This window comes from Biomphalaria glabrata, chromosome 9 (assembly GCF_947242115.1).
Source record: "Biomphalaria glabrata chromosome 9, xgBioGlab47.1, whole genome shotgun sequence".
NCBI classification, from domain to species: domain Eukaryota; kingdom Metazoa; phylum Mollusca; class Gastropoda; family Planorbidae; genus Biomphalaria; species Biomphalaria glabrata.
The window spans coordinates 45,838,202-45,853,971 of NC_074719.1; the positions used below are offsets into that span (position 1 = coordinate 45,838,202).

General features: G+C 33.4%; 2 long non-coding RNA genes across 2 annotated transcripts; one reads left to right on the forward strand and one right to left on the reverse strand.

The window, feature by feature from the left end:
• Positions 1 to 202: 202 nt before the first annotated feature.
• Positions 203 to 3,502, forward strand: LOC129928122 (uncharacterized). The gene is made up of 3 exons (XR_008779737.1): positions 203 to 1,267; positions 2,887 to 2,985; positions 3,115 to 3,502. It is a non-coding gene; the product is annotated as an uncharacterized LOC129928122 (long non-coding RNA).
• Positions 3,503 to 10,212: 6,710 nt separating this feature from the next.
• On the reverse strand, positions 10,213 to 11,892 carry LOC129928120 (uncharacterized). Its single transcript, XR_008779735.1, has 3 exons — positions 11,472 to 11,892; positions 10,502 to 10,671; positions 10,213 to 10,300 (listed from the first exon to the last, which is right to left on the reverse strand). It is a non-coding gene; the product is annotated as an uncharacterized LOC129928120 (long non-coding RNA).
• Positions 11,893 to 15,770: the final 3,878 nt, after the last annotated feature.

Below are 15,770 nucleotides of genomic sequence, written 5' to 3' on the forward strand. Positions count from 1 at the left end.
TTACTGAAGGTTATTTTTGTTTTGTTTACAGATATCAAACTTCAAAATTAGATTCCAATTTTTTAGGGTTCTTGTCAATATCTGCATTCAAATCCTTATATAAAGTTTTGTTAACTTGGACTTTTTTTTATATACAACTTTATATTTCATATTTTTTTCTTCCTGAGGTTCAAATGTGACAATTGTTATTGTTTGCAGTTTTTTTAATGTTTGATTAGTCAAAATATTTGCACTATTCCTATTTCCAATATCTGCCAAAGTGTCTGCTAAGTGTAACTAGTAAAGATTAGGAAAATGGTGATTGCAAAATGCTAAAGATTGGTCTCTTGGGGCTTTATTCAGTGAAAGAATGTTGGACTAGCAGAAGTGTTATGGAGTGTGTGTGTTTCTATGGTGACAGTGGGAAGAGGTTAGCGATTGGTTGTGAATGATGCTAAATATGTGGCATTGTTGTCATTTTGTCTTAAATGCAGAAGACTCCAAAACGTAAAACCAAAAGGTTGTGTTTTTTTTAGTGAGTTACATTTTGTTATGAAATGTTATTACTGAAGTCTACTACAGTGATTTCATTTGATCACAAGTTATTTTGTCTATGTTATAAATTTTATATTTAGTTTTGTTCACAGGGAAGTTATTCAAGTTATTTGGAGTTTCATTAGTTAAGATATACCATGCCAACAGCTGTTTAGTTGTCTACTAGCAGTTTGATGCTACAAGTCAACGACCGTCAACACCAAGAAGACTTAATTAAATAAAGCTATGTCTATTTCTACATCATTTTGTTGCTTCTAACTTCTAACCTGGTGTTACTAACAACTAACGTGAAATGGGAAAAGTAAATTATTATCTGATTCATACTCAACTCTTCAAATTCCATATAATTGTAGAGAACTGACATGAAATAAAACATTAACAAAATGTGTATTATAATTTTTCCTCCACATTGCTTTTATTTTTTTTCTTCTAGATTTTCATAATTTTTTCCTGAAGTCATTTCAGTTCTCAATTATTTTGTGCAACAAGTTACAAGAACAAATTCAAGCAAGAGAGGACACTACACTAAACTTTGTCTTCTCATAAGAATGGATGGCTGCCTGGTCATGTGATATGTGCGCTGGACTGTTGTGTGGTCATCTTGATGCTCATATCTTGCCTGATGTCATTTATTCTGCTGGACGTTTGGTCAAGGAAATAGATTCTCTTCAACTCTCAAGGAACATTCAAAACATGTCAAACATTGGACAAGAATATCAAGTGCAGTGTACATGTAAGTAATGTTGAAACATCTGATCTCATTTATGCATTCTTGAGGACAATCTGCAGCCACTAAACCAGTTTCATCAGATCTAGATAAAGTGGTCGCCTCCTCTTCATTAAGGCTAGAACAGAAAGATTTTATAACTCTTTTACTCCACTTTCTGTCAAGTGTTTCATGGTCATTAGTCACATCACAAAGAGGTTTAGTTTATTAACCAGTGGTTGTGTATTACTGTGTCTTTATATGTTTTGTGTGTGAATGTTGTTCCTGTTTGCATCTATATTGTCATTGCTATAGTGGTAATCATAATCAAACTAAATTTTCATTTGTTTGGATCTTATCTGGTGGGAATTTTAAACTTCATAATCTGCTCTTTGCTAACATTTTGATTTTTAAGTACATTCTCAAAGAAATATAATAGATAAGGATAGAAAAAGAAGAGCAAACAATATAGAGATTTGCTGAAACAATATAAAGGAAGTGAAAAAAAATATATATAAAGAATAAACTGGAGATTTTAAAACAATCTAAACAGTTAAGGCAGCTATTTGGAAACAATCTAAACAGTTAAGGCAGCTATTTGGAAACAATCTAAACAGTCAAGGCAGCTATTTGGAAACAATCTAAACAGTTAAGGCAGCTATTTGGAAACAATCTAAACAGTTAAGGCAGCTATTTGGAAACAATCTAAACAGTCAAGGCAGCTATTTGGAAACAATCTAAACAGTTAAGGCAGCTATTTGGAAACAATCTAAACAGTTAAGGCAGCTATTTGGAAACAATCTAAACAGTCAAGGCAGCTATTTGGAAACAATCTAAACAGTTAAGGCAGCTATTTGGAAACAATCTAAACAGTCAAGGCAGCTATTTGGAAACAATCTAAACAGTTAAGGCAGCTATTTGGAAACAATCTAAACAGTCAAGGCAGCTATTTGGAAACAATCTAAACAGTCAAGGCAGCTATTTGGAAACAATCTAAACAGTTAAGGCAGCTATTTGGAAACAATCTAAACAGTTAAGGCAGCTATTTGGAAACAATCTAAACAGTCAAGGCAGCTATTTGGAAACAATCTAAACAGTCAAGGCAGCTATTTGGAAACAATCTAAACAGTCAAGGCAGCTATTTGGAAACAATCTAAACAGTCAAGGCAGCTATTTGGAAAGATTACTGTTGTCAACTCAACAAAACCAATGAGTTTGTACTGCAAGCAAATGAACTTAAAAAGTTGTCATTTTATTTTGCTAGAAATGCACAAACTTAATAGCAGAATTTTCACTCTAAATATTAAAGCTTTCTGTATTGTGTACACCAGATACATGAAATAGATAGTTATTTATTGTTTTCTGGCATAATCTCCAATAAGTTCATTAGACTTTAATGGCTTAATTAACCTTGCATTTTTTTCACTTAATTTGGGTAGTTATTCTTTGCTGCTGTAATAGATGTCTTGGGTGTATTTTTTTTTCTTTAAAATTTATTCATAAAATACTAAGTTAAAACATAAAGTCAAAGCTGCATCATCAGAATAGTTTTATTGAACATGAAAAGAAAAGCAAAAGAAGAATTTTATTTTTTTTCCCTTTTCAAGGCAAAAGTTTTTCTTATTTATTTTCTTTTTCTAATTTAGACCAACATGATGAAAAGGTAGACAACATGAAGATGTAGACCAACTTGAAGATTAAATGTAAACCAAAAATATTGGTCAAGAGATGTATGGAATAAAATGGTAAGCAATGCTGTGTATATCTCTTTATATTTTCTTTATACTAAACCCCTAAGTAAAGCTTTGCCAAGTTTTTGTGTTTCACTGACTATAAAAATGTTTTTATTAAATTTTGTTCTCTTGTATTGACAGTGAACATCTTGAGAAGTAAAACAATTCCTAGAGGCCAAGACACAAACACACCGGATATATTAGAGATTTTCCTTTTCTACCATCATTTAGAGACTTCCTTGTGCTCTAAGGGAACCTGCCATTATCTTTTGATTGCTAATTGGCATTGATGTTTTTACATTCCTACTGCGTCTGAAGGAAATTAACATTTCCCTAATGCTACTTCAAAACCAGACCTTCTCAAGATAATCATAGTGACCAAGCTGCAATACGGGACTCAGTAGGAAACAATGAAGAATCCTCCAAACCTCAGGTTGAGTACCCATGCTCACCAACTAGAGTGGCGACACATACTTCTACACCCACAGTTGTATATTCTGAACCCTGTAACCCAACCTCACAACATGGTTACATTACCAGAAGTGGTCACGAAATCATTGATGTACTTTGTAAGAACTAATTAGGTGCAATCAGCCCAGTCAAATGTTCATTTTTTTTTAAATATTTCTTTTTTCCCCTCAATCTTCTACTTGTTTCAGTTAAATGTTTTTCCTTTTTTGTTTTTTTTAAAGGAGAAAGGTGCTGTGGTATAATATCGTTACTATTATTGTATTAAGCAAACTTGTATATGTATATTGATTCATGAATACTAATGCAGAACATCATTTCCACCGGAAAAATGTAAACACTATATGTGTCTTTAGTTAACCTTCAATATTCTATAAAGTCACAACACCAAAGTCTTGCTACATTATGCTTTAAATTCAATTTATTATCTCCCCTGCTTTTGTGTGCTATCAAATTAATGTTCATTAGTGCCACATCCCTTCACAATTTGTTCTATGTTTTTTTACAGTGTAAAGAGTGACTTCACATTATTTAGCCCTACTATAATATTATGTTATATTATTACATTTAAAATAAAACTGTTAACATTTTCTATGCTATTATTAATATGAATGTTTTGTTGTGCTACCATGAATGCAGTTTTGAGTTTTAGTCCGATATCTTTATCTATATCTAACCCTTTTCCATAAATAATAATAATAAGGCTTATCTTCGAGTCTGAAGATTAGTGAGGAATATTTGGTATTGTCAGTCTTCATTAAAGAAATGAGTTCATCCCCTTTGTCTATTTAAAACTTTCAAATACTAATTCACTTTGTATTATATATTGGTAATCATGGGTTAGGCTCCTTGTCATCTCCATAGTCTCACTGTTTACACTCACTGTCCTGTTGGAGGTTAGGGCTAGGATGTAATTTCTATTTCCGATGGAACACATGTAAAACCAACAAAACAAACATTCGTCTTAGACTTTATTAGCAGGTAATTTTTTACAATTGTGAACTGCTGTTCCCAAAGCTATTTTTATGTATTTTTATTTTGTAGGCTAGTGCTAAGCTGTATACTTGTACTTCTACCTATTATTATATGGGTTAGGGTGGAGTACTTCAAATAGAACTTATGCTGTTTCCTGTATTGTTAACCGGTGATCTGTGTGTCAGTTTTAATTATTCTGTACCTGGGACTGCCTATAAGTTTCAGGATTATTTTTTTTTTTAAAATTTTACTATGTGTAAATCTACTTTATAATTGAACAACTGTCAACATAATAAGCAGTTTGTTTTCTTAAGTTTGTTTTAAGAATATGGCCAAGCCCCGCCCAGTGCTGTCATGATGGCCACTTATAATGTTTATGTACTAGATCTTGTCCTTATGTATTTTTAGCTGCAGTGTTTTGTAACTGCTGCCTTAGTCATTTAAATTAAAATATCATTTTTGTATTTCTTCTCTGTTTCTTGATTTCTTTTAATTCACTAGATTAGTTGAGTTGTCTGGTTGCTTAGATGACTCAAGCCCCTTGGTCACAGACTGAGGTGCACAGATACAACCCACCCAGAAGCATTACCTTCTGGCAACTGTAACTTCTTGTTAGCCCAGGCTTGACATGACCTTGGGCTCCGCAACACTAACATAATACTTATATGGTCTAGAGGCCAACTTGGCTTGGCTAGGCTACCTAGAAGGGGGCTCGAGGTTCGACACCCGACTCGGGCAGAGTTGTGTTTACTGAGCACCTAAAGGCAGCACGGAAAACCAACTCCTAGATACCCCCTCCCCCCACTGGTCCACAAATGAGATTGGACCAAAAGCGCTCTGAGCATGCTATAAGCATGAAAGTAGCGCTATATAAAAGCTATAATAACAATAATATTCTCTTGAATCATTCCAGACAGCATTGAGACCACCCCTGTCCCTAACAATACATAATTACCTTGGTTTAGTTGTAGAATGAAAGATGAGCAAACAGTTAAAAGCTTCTATATAACTCACTTGGAGGTGTGGTGGCTAAGCGGTAAAGTGCTTGGCTGCCAAACATGGGTCTAGGGTTTGAAGACTTCTTTTTTTTTTAGGACTATTAGGCACCCTTCAGTCCACCCATCTCTAATGACTTCCTGACATTTGTTGGGGAAAATTAAAGGCGGTTGGTCATTGTGCTGGCCACCTTACACCCTCACTGACCACAAGACATGGAAACATGACCTTTTTTTTTTATCTGTCATACAGATTGCAAAAGTCTGAAAAGGGAAATTCACTTTAACTTTATATAGTCCACTTGAACACTTGAGTTTGTAGAGGGTAATCACTGACTAGATCTTAATAGCATTTCCTGTCATATCTTTTTGGTACTTTTCCATTTCATCGCTGATTAAAATTCTTGTTGTTCATTGAAGTAATTACTGTACATTTCAAGATATACTGAGGCCAGCACAATGACCTGTTGCAATTACTTCCCTTTATCATTTAATTTTCAAATACATTAATAGTTATCTCTTAATATGAATTCAGTAATTTAGCACAGACCAGTTACAATAAAAAAAAATATACTGAGGCCAGCACAATGACCTGTTGCAGTTACTTCCCTTTATCATTTAATTTTCAAATACATTAATAGTTATCTCTTAATATGAATTCAGTAATTTAGCACAGACCAGTTACAATCTAAAAAAAATGAATGCCACTTTGATTACAGATTAAGTTAAGTTAACTTAAGACTATTTTGTGTTAATTGTTTTTTATTTTTGTTTGTTTTGTAGCTGATGAAGGCCTCGTGGCCCAAACGTCCTTTGTTTTACTTGGTCCGGCAGGGTTACATATATGCATGTTTTTCGTATTTTCTATACACTTTGATTACAAGGTATACATATACATCAAAATGAGTCAATCAAATCAATGTATAAGAGGCACTGTTTATTTAAGTTAACAACTTTTTGGAATGTCACAATAGAACTGAAACTGCTGCACTAATAAATATTTAGTTAAAAACTAACGTACATTGGTAGTCCTGATATCACTTTTAGTAGTAGAAGATTGTGTAGAATCAAATAACTTGATTCATTTAGATGGTTGATTTTAAAAGGGAGACAATTCAATTAGAAGTTATACTACTTAGACATTAAAAAAAATTATAATGACAATGCATCTACTAAAAGAAAGATACTAAGGGATAAAATAAAATACCAGTTGTTATTCTTAAAATTAAAAAAAAAATTACATTTAATACATTAGCTTATTCTGTTCCGAAAATATAAACTTGATCAAAATATTTATAGCTAGAGCTGTATACCCTAAACATCTTACAACAGATATATCAACATGCTGATCTATTGGTTCACATGGTATTAAGCACTACCTGGGAGTCATCTAATGAACAATGTAGCCAACACCCAATACTTTATGTAAATTTAATAACATTGACACTACCAACAAGGTTCAATGTACATTGAATCTACACTGAATTCTATAAATGATTATAAAAACTAAAATGCAAATAAATAAAAGCTTTCACTATGATATATTTATTCTACATATTTCCAAACAAAACAAACTTGATATGAATTGACCAAAATTTTTTATCACTTTAAAAAAATTATTCAGTGCAGAAAGTACATTAAATAACATGTAATATATAGCTATAAAAACCTGAATTATGTAATATAATAATATAATATAATATAGCAGTGTTCAGTGGTAACATTTTCATAAGAATTCTTAAAAGAAAACTACAGTTGATAATCTTATATAATACAGATGTTACTTCTAAAAAGAAGATGATGCAGATATTAAAAAGTAAATTAAGTTATTAGTAACAGGTAAAATACATGCCTGAGGTTACAAATACAAATATATCCAGTTATCGTTTATTCATAGGTCTAAACACCTGTACATGTACCATGTATTCAAAAAACATTCGACATAAAGATGATGTAATCTCAAAACTGAAATGTCTTCTTTTTAAATTTCTTTAGCATTTACATTTTTTTAAATGGAATCCTGTGGCAGATTAACTGTACTTATACTTCTTTAAATTTCAATGACAAAAGAAATCTTTGATTAATTTCTATCTTAAAATGAACTGTCAAAGTTAATGAATAGTAGGTACCTGGTAAATTTAAAGAAAAAAACATTGCAAGTGGTCTATGTCTCTACATGGTTTACTATTACAGATTCAAAGACAAAAAAAAAAGTTTATTAATTTGTCTGTCTTACGTTTGTAATACAAATAATATATAGGTAATGTCTTTAAACTCATAGAAAAACACAAGGGAAATATAACAGCGTCACAGCAATAAAAAACACTCAACTTTGATCGCTAGCCTTTTATCTTTCTTGAACATTCAGCATGAAGAAAACAACCATTCATGAACAGTATTGTCTTGAGCATAGAAGTGTGTTATTTGGTGACTACAAATAGCTGTATACAAATAATCTCAATCTTTTATCACTAAACGGATGGAAATCTTTCTGCTAGACAAGTAAGCAATGGATTTCAGATATCCCTCACAGCTTCTGTGGTGGAATAATTCTCAGAATAAAAGCTGCTTAGAATAATATCTGTTGAGCTTGGCCATTACTTAGGGCCATAAACTAAACAGAATTGACAGGTAAGGGGACACACAATTTGTTCACTGACATTTTATTCATGACTTTTCATTCACCTGACAATTTGTTCACCTGATTGTTCATCTGACTTGACTCTCACTGACAACTTGCTTACAGATAACTTGTTCACCGAGCTACATCATGACAGGCATCCCCATCAATTGCTATGATGCTACCTAGGAATGTGAACTTATCTTGCTGTTCAAGCTTTGAGTGTGGGGGCAATAGTTGCCTTATATCCTAGTTGCATAAATTTTGTTTTATCCAAGTTTATGTGGAGGCCAATTTTGGGTGCCTCTCTATCTAGGCTCTCCATCATTCCTTAAACAATTTTTTGTAGCCCCCGAGGATTGCAAGGTCATCGGCAAAGTCCAAGTTCATCATTCAATTCCATGAACTACTGAAGGCAGTCTGTATCATTCCTCATTAAGTAGTCAAAGGCAAGAAGGAAGAGGAACGAATACAATATTCACCCATGTCAATGTCAAAGAACTCTGTTGTTCCTTCTGGTTTTAATGCAGCAGCTAAATTGACTGTAGAGATGTTGAAGGATATGGATGAAAGTTTTCAGGGCTGACATATTCTCTATTTCCAAAGCCATTTTTTCATGGATACTATCAAATACTTGAAGTCTACCATACTGATCATTAGCTATTGTTGGTATTCAAGACTTTGATCTATAATGTTTCATACAATGAAAATCTTTTCAGCACATGATCTGACTCTTTGGAAGCCTGCTTGCTCTTTTCTGAACTCATCCACAGCCTGTCATCTCTGTTCAGCACTATTCAGTTGAGATGACTACAATACATGAAATAATGTTGAATGGTTTTAAGAATTAGCCTTAACCCTAAAACCTCAGCACTTAATACAAGTCACAAAATTGGTTTTTAGGGTTAACCCGTTTAACTCTAGAAACAGGTCTAAACACGTCTCAATTTATTGGCTGTCAACACAACATTCTTGACCAATTCCTGGGGCATTTACTGAATTTCTTATTTTTAAATATATTATTGATCCCTTAATATTTACTATCACTTTACTGAAAGTGTTTTGAAGTTTTCTGATCAAGAAATGCATGGAAAAAAGACTAGAAAGACAATATCAGTTTCAATTTGAACAGAGTCAAGCAGTTAATTCAGATCTACAACAGCTGTTGAGTATATGACTACTTCAGGTTTGGGCAAGGATATAATATTGTTTCAATGTGAAGATACATTTAAACAGATAAGGCTAAACAAAACTACCATTATTACAAAGGCTTCTGTTACTACTTTTGCTTCTTCCACTAAGCTCTTGGTTCCTAAATCCACAAAGCCAGTCATACTTTTAGTATTAGAATCATACATTGTTTGTCTCTTTATGCACATTGCATCAATCATGCAGGCTTCAAGGGTGTAAGTGTTTGGATTCTCTTCAATACAATTTTTTAAAGTATCCTGCATGCATTGGTTCATCCCTGGTGATCCATCACAGCATGCATTTGTTCATCCCTGGTGATCCACCACAGCATGCATTTGTTCATACCTAGTGATCCACCACAGCATGCATTTGTTCATCCCTGGTGATTCATCACAGCATGCATTTATTCATCCCTGGTGATTCATCACAGCATGCATTTGTTCATCCCTGGTGATCAACCACAGCATGCATTTGTTCATCTCTGGTGATCAACCACAGCATGCATTTGTTCATCCCTGGTGATCAACCACAGCATGCATTTGTTCATCCCTGGTGATCAACCACAGCATGCATTTGTTCATCCCTGGTGATCAACCACAGCATGCATTTGTTCATCCCTGGTAATCCATCACAGCATGCATTTGTTCATCCCTGGTGATTCATCACAGCATGCATTTGTTCATCCCTGGTGATCCACCAATCTGCGAGAATCTCCCATCAAATATATTGAATAGAAATTTGTAGCATATTGTGTCTACTATTCAAATTGGCTACAAAGTCAGAGAAGAGAAGTAATGGTTACAACATGGAAAATCCTAGTTAGTATTTGCCAGTGTATTTTTGTTAAACATAAACATCTAAAGTTAAGTTTCACAGAAGCTTTATATCATAGAATTATAAAAGAAAAATACTAATGAACAACACATACACCGTCTTAGTGTTCTGGTTGACGGCAGGTTAAACAGTAGAAAGGAACTCGTATTAGGACCATAAAAGTGCAATGTTATTGTGAAGGATATTTTTTCATCTGTATAATTTGCATTTCCTGTAGGCTCCTCAAACAGATGTAAAGATAAATCTGAAAAGCATAAATATATTTTAAAAAATCATTACTAAATGTTAAATTGGGATCCATCTTAGACCAGTTGATCTAAATGTTATCTATAACTATTGCCAAACAAATAAAAAGAGTGCCACATGGACATGAATAATTTATCAATGATTGTTATGCGAATTATTATATATTCTTATTACTAAACTATAGAGTAAATACATTTACCATCATAACTGTTTAAGGTGAGGTGGCTTTTCTATAACTCCTCTTGTAAACATTGAACTTTCTTTTTATAATATATCAGAAGTCTCTTTGAATTGTACAATTTCTTCTTTCACCTTAAGACTTTATTTTTTCTTCTTTTTAACTGGCCAGGAAGCTGCATCGTTATGACACTGAAAAATAATAATTGTTAGCAATACAAAATCCTTTCAGGCATAACAGTAAATTCTGGAGTATATATTAAAATTAGATAAGCAAGCTTTCATTCAGATACCATAAGTATATCTCTAATTCTATAGCATTGACATAAAAAAAAATACAGATAGTTATTTAATTAATAATGAAATTTTGACAAAAAAATTAAATATCACATATACAATTAGAATTCATTTTGTTTTTTAGTAGTAGTCCAAGATATGAATATCATTAAATGTATAAAATATATATAAGTACAATAATTTATTAAATCTAAAAGTGCATTTTGATTTATCATATTGAATGCTTCTTTGGGGTTCGCAAAGACTTTCCTTCAGGGAACAGTACCAGGAAAAAGAAGAGGAGGAAGACAGAGAAAGCGATATGAGGACAACATAAAAGAATGGATGGGCATGCCATTGAAAGAGGTTCTAACTAAGGCAAAAGATAGAGAGGAATGGAGAAAGATGGTTGATGAATCTTGCATGGTGCCGCAACGGTCTTACAAACTAAGGGATAGGTAAAAGTAACTCAGTAATAAGTTAAATTCAGTCTAGATCAGTTCATGTCAGTTGTTATTTTATTATACTAGTCAAACATTTATGTAGCCAATACTGAAAATACTTGCTGTTATTTCTACTTTGCTTCAAAACTTCAAATGCCATACTGGGATACATGAGCAGTCTTTTTTTTTTTTTTTTAATTAAATAGTTAAATGTAAAACCAATTCAAACTCACACAGAAGTCTAAAATTAACATTTTCTACAATAAGTATCACCTGAAATATTGTAGGAATAGCTGAGGGTTTCAGATTTTTCATTATATCATAAAGTTTGCATCAATAAAATGTGTGCTGTTCACAAAGTCATACACATCAGGGGTCCATCCTTTCCCTCTTTTCATTGCTTCAACCATTTATCTCACATGTTGGCTTCTTTAAGGAATCTGCAACATAAAGAAATAAATAATGAATAACATACTGGTATAAAAAATGGTGACTGGTCATTTCATCAACAATTAAATATTTTTTGTTATTCATTGTTTAATTGTGCAGTTAAGGCTTTGGCTTTAAGCCCTCATTTCATCTAATATATAAATATGATTATTTTAAATGCTTTTAAATATTTTTTGACATGTTATAAATGTGTTTATAGTGTTTCCCCTTCCTCTTCACATTCTTGATGAGTTGTACATCTGGGTGTGTACTTAGCTGCAGGGCTTCTTGTGGTTGTAAGGGATATACTATTAGTCTGCACATGACTTAATGATCAAAGGCAAAAGTGTGGTGGAAGTAGTGGAAATCTTTTAAGAGATGAGAACGATTAGAATAATTATGACCATGCCGCTGATAACTTATCATCAAAGGCCAAGGTGTGGTGGAAGTACCAGTAGTGGAAATCATTTAAGAGATGAGAACGATTACAATACTTATGACAATGCCGCTGATAACTCCTGACGACCATCTTTGACTTTATTTTATTTTTCAATAGCTCTTTCTTGAAAATGGGCGCATCATGTATAGCCTTAAAATAAGGTTTTATTTTTTCTCTAATAAAGGCTGGCTTCACCCATTCTCAGGATATCATGTCGCCCAACTAAGTTTTGCTTTAATTCTTTTTAAACATTAAAGTTGTAAATTGTGTTATGGAAAAGAGAATTACAAACATTGTTCAACTATATGAATTGATGGATCATTTTCTGTACTACAATCAATAGGCTAACTACCTTATTGCTGTAGATGAACACAAAACCACTTTTATACAAAACCTCTATATTTATACATGTTACTTTTTTTTATAGTTTTTAATGGTATTTTATTTTATTATCAAAAGTGTCATTCAAATAAAAATGAATATTAAATATTGCTTTCTAAGACAGGCCTTACATATATATATTTAATATTGTTTAGATCATGATTTTTACAATTACAATTTGTTAGATGAAATGACTAGATGATGAAAAGAACAGGAGATGAAATGACCAGGGGGTGAAATGACCAGGGGGTGAAATGACCGGGGGGTGAAATGACCAGGGGATGAAATGACCAGGGGATGAAATGACCAGGGGATGAAATGACCAGGGGGTGAAATGACCAGGGGGTGAAATGACCGGGGGGTGAAATGACCAGGGGATGAAATGACCAGGGGATGAAATGACCGGGAACAAAAAAAAAAAAAAACAAAGAGATAAACTGATAGACTCTATTTACTTGAATTTTTGATGAAGTAAGTGAAGTAGGCCTATAAAACAGCATTTATAACATTCATACATGACTGATTAGGCCTGTTTATTTTCATTGGTTATTTGTGTTTAGTATTTTAAGTAACTATAGTGCATCTTTCTTGCTTTTAGCCTGAATAAAAAACTTAATTATTAATGAATCTTGTCTTCTTATCTTATATATTACAGATGTTACTTCAACAAAGTAGATAATTATGTCCTACACAATTCATATGTCAATCTAGTCATGCATGTTAATCAGTGGCAGACTCTGCTAAGTCGTTGATTTTCCTGCCTGATTCAGGAAACCCAATCCATAGGAATCCCTAATGACACCAGGGAAGAAGGAGTATTGAAGAATAGAATATATATAATTATACATCAACTAAAATCTCTTGGGTACACTCTTTATTCTAGATATATAATCATTATAAACTATACAAATAAAATCATATTGACATTAGGCCTAATATGTAGAGATCTATTATTTATGAAAGACTTTTAAAAAATACTTTCTGAAAAGGTTTGGGACCAGACTAAAGAAAGTAATCCCTCTGTCTTTGTAAAGTTTAGTTAAGACTAGCCTAAAGAAAGTAATCCCTCTGTCTTTGTAAAGTTTAGTTAAGACTAGCCTAAAGAAAGTAGGCCCTAATCTCTCTCTGTCTTTGGAAAGTTGAGCCGCAGTAATTGGACATGGAAAATGGGAGCACATTCCTCTCATATTTAGACTATTTCCAAACAGATCTAGATCTTTATTCTGTAAATTTAATGTACAATATAAAATATGATTTAAAACAACAAGCTAGAAAAATGTATAATCTAGATCTAGGATTGTCCAAACGGTGATGTCATCTCCATGGAAATGAAACGGAAATGGCTATATACTATAGATATACTAAAGATTAGCGTAGATATATAGTTCTGTGATTAGAAGCACGTTCTAAGAAAAATCCGAAAAAAAATTTTTGCATAATTTCTAAACGTTGAACACTAAAAATCATTACTTTTTTTTATGAAAAGATCGATTTCCCTAGATTCAGGGCGACTTTCCTAACAGCTTGAAAAAGAGAACACATAGATCTACATTAACGTAAGTAACTATCTATAGATTTAGGTCAGTGAAATGATCTTTAGCGGATAAGAATATATTTCCGTTTTTCCACACCACATAGAATTTTACTCATATATCTAGATCTAGATATTAGTATTTAATATGTAAAATAATTGTTAAAAAAACATCGTAATTAGCGGCCATTCACAAATTATAATAATAATTATTTTTATTTTTATTATAATTATAAACAATAGCACCTCCCAATTGATTTTTTTGAATGATTGATCCCTTTAAAATAGTGTCCTACTTTTATAAAAAAAAAAAAAAGAATTGCAGTTCTCTTTTCTGTGTCAATTAAAACAAGCTCAGTCGCCTCAGCGGGGTGGCGCCTCCGTGGCAACTTCTAGTAGTGGAGCTAGATAAGGACGGGAACAAACAAAGCCATCTCCGGGCTACCTTGAGTGAACTCTTTATTTTCTTGTCTCACTCGGGGTGGAAATGGAACAAATAGCCAGGTAATACAGTCCACAAAAGTCCGCCACGCCGTTATACGAAATGGGCCGTCATATGAGAGCAACAGGAGTAGCGGTCCGTTCACTAAATTGTGGCGTTTACAGTATAGGAATATGAAGTCGCTTATAGTGAGTTTGGCCCAGGAACAAAGCGCGGTGCGCCGTGAACGCGGTACGATCTCCTCTGTGGTCTATGGACGTACTGTTGTAAACCCTCACACATGACTAGGTGTGAAGAGCACCCGGTCCAAGCCCGGATAATAGCCTTTCCAGTGATCCGTACTGTATTTTATATCGAAAATGTTTAAAGTGTTTTCGGTGAAAAAGGCAGGAGGGGCGGGGAAATTTTGTTACGCAATCACAACAAAAGTTGAACTATAAGCAGTGCCTATACATTTTCCTATCAGGCATTCGGCAGAACATTGCTATGTGTTTAGTGCGTTCTTGCCATCGTATCTCACTGTGAATGCAGACATTTTTTTTTACGTTCAAGAAATCTTCTTGGTCGCCTCCAAGCGAGATAGTGGTGGAATAAATAAGTATTCTCTATTCTGTGATCAGTGCCGGCCTTAGGCATTGGCAAACTCTGCAGCCGTCTACGACCCTCCGATTGGTTGTAGCTTCGCAAACGACTGAAAACAAGTTTGTCAGAGAAGCGAAACTTTCGCCCTAAGTTATTGTTGGAGCACACTAAGTTTTAAATAAATAACTGCTGTTTCTTTTTTATTTCTCTATTTTATTTGGGGCCACCAAATCACGTCGCCTAGGGCCTCTAATTATCAAAGGCAGGCCCAGCTATGATGGATTATTATCATCATTGTCTTCATTGTGTTTTATTTATTCAAGGATAATACTTCAATGTAAATCGCTATTCTATTCGTACAAGTCATTTTTTTGTGTTTATCGCTGGATCATTTAAGTATTGAATAGGGTTTGAAAACATTAAACGCAAGGTAAATCAATTCTACATAGTGTTTTCTTCAGTGTGTTCAGATTGAGACCCCTCCGAATCCACACATGCTGTTCTGGCTAGTATCTTGGGTGTTATGCAAATCCACTATTTCATCAACTATTGTACATTAGCCAAAGAACATTACAATTAATAAGATGAACGTACTCAAGACTTTCTACTACTATAAATGATGCATTCATTAACACTTGGGATGCCTGTCTTGTCTACTTATCGGTCGTTATTTAAATATCTCTAATTCTAATCAACCATGTTCTAAGCTATCGCCACATCGTTCTTCCTTGTTCGCCTATTCTCCTGCGTTATTCGTCTGTCTGACTA